A 5,833-nucleotide genomic window follows, 5' to 3' on the forward strand; every position below is an offset into this window, starting at 1 on the left:
ATAGCATATGTAATTGAATGTGAATGTATGTTAACTGCTGCACTCCTGCAATAAAGTATAAAAAAAGAACTGTAACTGTGTGTTTGATTTAGTAATTGATAATAATAATAGTAAAAAAAAATATGACCAATATGGTAAAAAAAAAAAAAAAACAATAATATGGTGTGATTTATCATATTATGGCTCGGATTTCAAATATCGATAACATAACATAAAGGAGAAAAACAAAACATGATATATGTATATATATATATATATATATATATATATATATATATATATATATATATATATATATATGTATAAAGTTGTATAAATAAACTCAATATAAAACAATAAAACAATATAGTGAAATTTGCCGTACTATGGCTCGGATTTCAAATATCCATAACACGATAAAAAACAAGTAAACAAAACATAATAAATAAATAAATAAATAAATAAATATTGGCTAGCATTTTTTTCTACCGGTGATTCAACATTATTGGGCAACCGTTCCGTGCCTTACATCTGATTGGCTGCGGACCATGTCTGTCACTCATCTAACCACGCCCCCACCGCCAGCGACTTCCGCTTCTGTGTCAGTCCAAGGCAGTACACTAAATTCCTGCTCACAACTTTGGACTTGTCAAAACACATTCTGCACACACCGCCGAGGTAAGACGAGGGACACTTTACTGCTCTGTCTATGGTCTGCTATTGTATTTTCATGGCCACAAAATTAGCTTTGCGGTTTGTCTGCAAGGATGGAGGCTAACTATGCTAGTTAGCCACCTTTTTTTATTAGCCCGCCCGCTAACGTTAATGCTAGCTGTCAAAAACCTCCCAGACGTCCTGTCAGAGTTGGAGCTGCCAGCTTGGTGTGTGTAGGTAAGAACAAGCAGTGTCCCATATGCTTAATTTAGTTGTTTTGTTCTTATTTATAAACGTTGGCTGAGGTTAAATAAGCGTTGATTTGTCAGGCTAGATGAATAGCTACACTGTGCTAATGTTAGCAAGCAAACAGTCCACGGTAGCGTTGCAATTTGGATGGCTTCTCCTCATATCAGTACTTCTGTTGCGAGTTTGACGTTGTTATGTGGGAATGAAGATGTCATTAACAACACACAGCTTGTCAGTTGACTGAAATATGTATTTTAACTGCTGTTAGCCAACGGGCTCCTTTTCTTTAATCATTAGCAAGCAGTCACGACTAAGTTCTCTGGTATGATAGTAGTGCGAGTGTCAGTTGAAATCTGCCCAAGGTGAAATGTGAGGGAGACAGATGGAGCTTAAAAAAGCAAATGATATGCAGGTCAAGAGAAGAGTAGCCCTCTGTGTGAAACCTGTCAGATTCTATTGTGTAAGAAATGTCTGTAAAGGGTCACCAACAGCACTTATCTCAGACAAGGCGTAGGTTTAAGTCGCCTCCTATCGCGTTTAACTGCCTCAGCTAACAGTGGGAATGTCCCCCTGCCTGTTTGGCTTCCCACTGCCCCCATCAGCATCTAGATCCAACTCACAGGAGAGACTAAACAACGCTTTGTCTTTAAATGCTGGTGCACTGTAGGTCATTGACACCGAGGTTTGCACTGACACACCAGGCTGTTTATCTCTTCTCCCTGGTAGACATATTCCTCAGCGGCAGAGATTGTATTGCTGCATCAACTGGCTTGTGATGGTGATGATACCGGGGAAAAGTGCTTACACTGACACTGAGTGTGTGTTCAGGTACATACTGTACCAATATCTTGTGGTTTGGTATAATGAAAATATTTTGACTACACCACTTGGGAACCTTGCCTTACAATAACAGACAAAAATACAGGTGCATTTTTGGTACTGGCTGGCATAAGGAACTGATACAGAGGTATCAAGACACCTCATCCTGTTAACATTAACAGGACATTGATTATTTATCTTGTGTAGATAAATCACTAACGATAGTTGCTAGACTGATAATACTTGAACGCTTATATTAAGCACCGCACTTGACTAAAGTTGAACAGTAATATTTTTTTTCACATTTATAAATTAAAACACAGTTCAGTTGCACCAAGACAAAATATTATAGATAGATTATAATAGATTTTTATAAAGTTTTTCCTGTCCTAGAGAAATGACTCCTAGGGCCTAACTGTTTTTTAGTTCTACTTTGAAATTAGAGCTGTCCAATATATCAATATTATATCAATATCGTTATATGACACTGGGTATTGACTTAGATTCTGGATATCATAACATAGTTTTGTCTTTTCCTGGTTTTAGAGGCTGCAATACAGAAGAGTGATGTCATTTTCTGAACTTACCAGACTGTTCTAGCTGTTCTACTATTTGCCTTTACCCAATTAGTCATTAAATGCACATTACTGATGATTATCTGTCAAAAATCTCATTGTGTAAATATATTGTGAAAACACCAGTAATCAACCCTACAATATCTTTGCATTATTGATATTGAGGTATTTGGCTGGCCATATTGCACAGCTCTATATAAAATTACCTTTATTGCTACATTACACAGGACACCAGGCCATTCTCTGTGGAATTACTGCTGTTGTTATTTTGTTATGCGTCTTCCTCCCAAAGGTGCCTTAATTACCTCCTTAGTTAGTTGCTATGGCAATGGTCTCCATTTGAAAGGGGAGCATCAAATCATACCAACGGACTACCTTCCACCCTGCAGAACAGCAGAGTGAGGCAGGATGAATGAGAGAGTACTGTATGGTAATTCAGTGGTCGGCTAGTTAAGTGTTAATGCTGTGAACACCTTAAGAGATGTTTCAGTTATGCAATATGTATTTTTGAGTTCTGTGGTTGAATTTAAGGGAACAGGAAAGAGATTTTGCAAGGCATGTCCTAAAAGCCAGGTTTCAACACAGCTGGGAGGAATATTGCATGGCAGGACCAACACACTCACAAGCAAGTGTAACACCAGTAGAAACTTGAAATACTTTGGCACCCAAGTTGTAGTTTCTGGAATTGAAATGCATCTTGTGGTCTTTCTGAAAAGAATTAGATGTTAGAATTTCTGATTAATGTGTTACCTACTACCTGTTAAATCACATTTCGAATATAAAAAGCATGAACAATGGGACTTAATCACAACGGGCTTCATTTTGTTTTTATGCATAGGCTGTGTAGTGTGTTGCCACCTGGGGATAAGGCAAAGTTTGAGCTAACGCTAGTCCAGGCAACCATCCAGGCAACAGAGAAACAATACTGTATGTATAATTTATGATAGAGCAGGGTAACGAGTAGCCAATCAGGAGCCTGTCTGATACACAGCCATTGTATTGTTTTGCTGTGCTTTGTTTGGCTCACGGTCATAGGGAGTGCATGCTGGTCAGTGGGGACAAAGTGTGAGAAGAAACCTGCTACAGATACACCATTATCAGCATTCTGTCATTACTGGTTCATTATTGGTGATATAAAGCAATATGTAGATATTAATATGTTATTAATACTGACAATATTGACAGATATTTAACTTTTGATTGTTATTTGTCCCTGCATGTCAGGGCAATGAGGGAACCATGTAAAGGCTGCAAGAAGTGTGATAGGGCAGCTTGGTTTGCTTTTTGCTTCCACATTTCCTGTTCTTGTTTACTGATAGTGAAGACAACATCAACAAACCCTTCTCAGTTAGGAAGCTGAAGAAGGGCTCAGTTAGTGCTCTCCTTTTTGATAACACACAACAAAGTATTTGGTCATCTAGCTAAGTTGCACTGCTGAAAGAATGTAAACACAATTAGTCCTTGTAATACCCCATAAACTGAACGTGTGCGTCATCCAGATAATGTGAAACTTATTCATTTAGAGCTCCTAAAGCAATCAACAGGTTAAAGCTAAAAATAAATTCTAAATACAACCCTACACCGTAATTGTCTTAGGTGGGACCACCTGAACACCTCAACAAAAATCCAGCTGAACCAGCTACACACCAGCGCAGTCATTCTATGTGCACTCAGTTAGGAGTGTCATTTGCTTTAAAGGGTGGACGCTTGAAAGATGTTTCGAGGCAATTTGCTGAGCAGGCTTTCTGTCTATACACCTGTGTGATGTGAACGTAAGACTCATCCTAGCAGGTTTTACTTCCTTGCAGGTATTGCTGGAACGTGCTGACTCACACTACACTGAATACTGGTTTGTCTGTGTGTGTGTGTGTGTGTGTGTGTGTGTGTGTGTGTGTGTGTGTGAGAGAGACTGTGTGCTCAGCATCCTGCTCTGAATGAGACAGTGTTTTGTCCCCTGAGGGTTTACACTGAGTTCTAGTACACGTTGAACGATTTAGGATTGTCCTCTGCACAGAGAGTAAGACAAGTTCCCAAGTAAAACAAAAGTAATTGGAGATATCCATGGTAAAAACACTTCTACTAGTCTGGGACTAGCTTTAGTCTTTGCTTGAACAAACCAGGCTTTGAGCTGCTGTTTTCAGTTTTGGATGACAGACATGACTCACATGCAAACCTTCAAAATCTTGTTTTTAGGTGATCACTTTGAAAGCTATTTTCGTATCATTTTAGTGCCATTAGGTTGACTCATGCAGCTGTGTTTGTGTGGTTGTGTGGGCATCCTGGCTAATATTTCTTCACCAGTACAAATATATTAGAAAGGTGTTGTCTGGTTTCAGGGCACAGTAGCTCAATTCCTTGAAGTGTTACATTTGATATCCTTGTATTTCTGACTTTGAAATTGTCCTCAGTGTGATAGCAGTCTAAATGGCTGGACTGTTAATGTCGTGTGTGTGGGTAGGACAGTGTTTATCCCTTTTGTGATTTACTTTCTGAGCTGATGTCCCGATTGATGGCCAAATGACTGATGCAATCTAAATATTGCATCAATCTCTCTCACACTGTCTTTGGTGGACATTTATTAAGTGATAGTGAAAATGTTTTTGTTATCTTTCTTTGTTCCCTCCCAGTTTATTCTTTTGTCTCTTCGCATATTGTTTTGCTATAGTGGGGAGAGAAACAACAGAAACAATGGGGTGAGAAGATAGGATGGGAAGAGACGAGATCAGATTTTTTCTACAATTAACTAATTAACATTTGGTACATTTTCAGCCTCTGTTAAGTTCAGTTGCAGCCAGTACTTGCTTCTGCTCTCATAAGTTTTGCAGTTTCCTTATACTTTCTCATTTATCATGTTTTCAGCTGCACCACTGTGTGCTTTAAGCTGATTAAGTAAAGTATATTGCTGCTGTACCTCTGAGTTTTATTTCCATTCTGCTGAGCAGTCATTAATGTAGCCAGCAGTGCAAGTCCACCCTCTGCAGACCAGGATAAATGTTGTTGACGTTAGCACTCACAAATCGCTCCAGTCAGTGGATGCACTCCGACAAGGTTAGTCTTGTGATTGAGGTCGAGTGAAATGATTTCATACTCGCGGTCATACTCTAATAAAAAGTAGTTTGTGGGCTATTGACTCTGCCTTGGTAATGATCTTGTGATGTGTTCTTCCATTTCACTTCCCGCAGACAGCACTGACACATCCTACAGATAATATACAGTAGTAGACAATAGGTGGGTTTCCATCCACCTATTTTTATTCGCATTTTCAACAATTGCGAAAAGAAACTTGAATGGAAACGCCAGAAATTCAAAAAAGGGCCAAAATATTGCAAATTTTTTTACGCTTGGAGGGAGTGGAAAAGTCAGCGTATCGATATTAGGAAAATGCGACTTTTGGCAATGGAAACAGATTTAGCGAATAAACAATGACGTAGGCTACCGGATCCTACTTCTACTTCACACACACACCTGTGTGAACTTAGAGAGAGGTAATTACTCCAGTGTCAGGTGAGTGTAGGCTATTTCACAGCTTACCTGAATAGACTGGATGTGTTGAATAC

General features: G+C 38.9%; 1 protein-coding gene across 2 annotated transcripts in view; it reads left to right on the top strand.

Annotated features, from left to right (window-relative positions):
• The first annotated feature begins 557 nt into the window (after window positions 1-557).
• Window positions 558-5,833, top strand: part of LOC126402330 (oxysterol-binding protein-related protein 2-like) — a 35,735-nt gene continuing 30,459 nt past the window's right edge. Inside the window, exon 1 of one of the 2 annotated variants that reach the window (XM_050064226.1) lies at window positions 558-657. The gene's annotated coding sequence lies outside the window, so the exon portion shown is untranslated. The other variant, XM_050064225.1, reaches the window with a different exon arrangement.

The sequence above is a fragment of the Epinephelus moara genome, chromosome 16 (genome assembly GCF_006386435.1).
Source record: "Epinephelus moara isolate mb chromosome 16, YSFRI_EMoa_1.0, whole genome shotgun sequence".
NCBI classification, from domain to species: Eukaryota; Metazoa; Chordata; class Actinopteri; order Perciformes; family Serranidae; genus Epinephelus; species Epinephelus moara.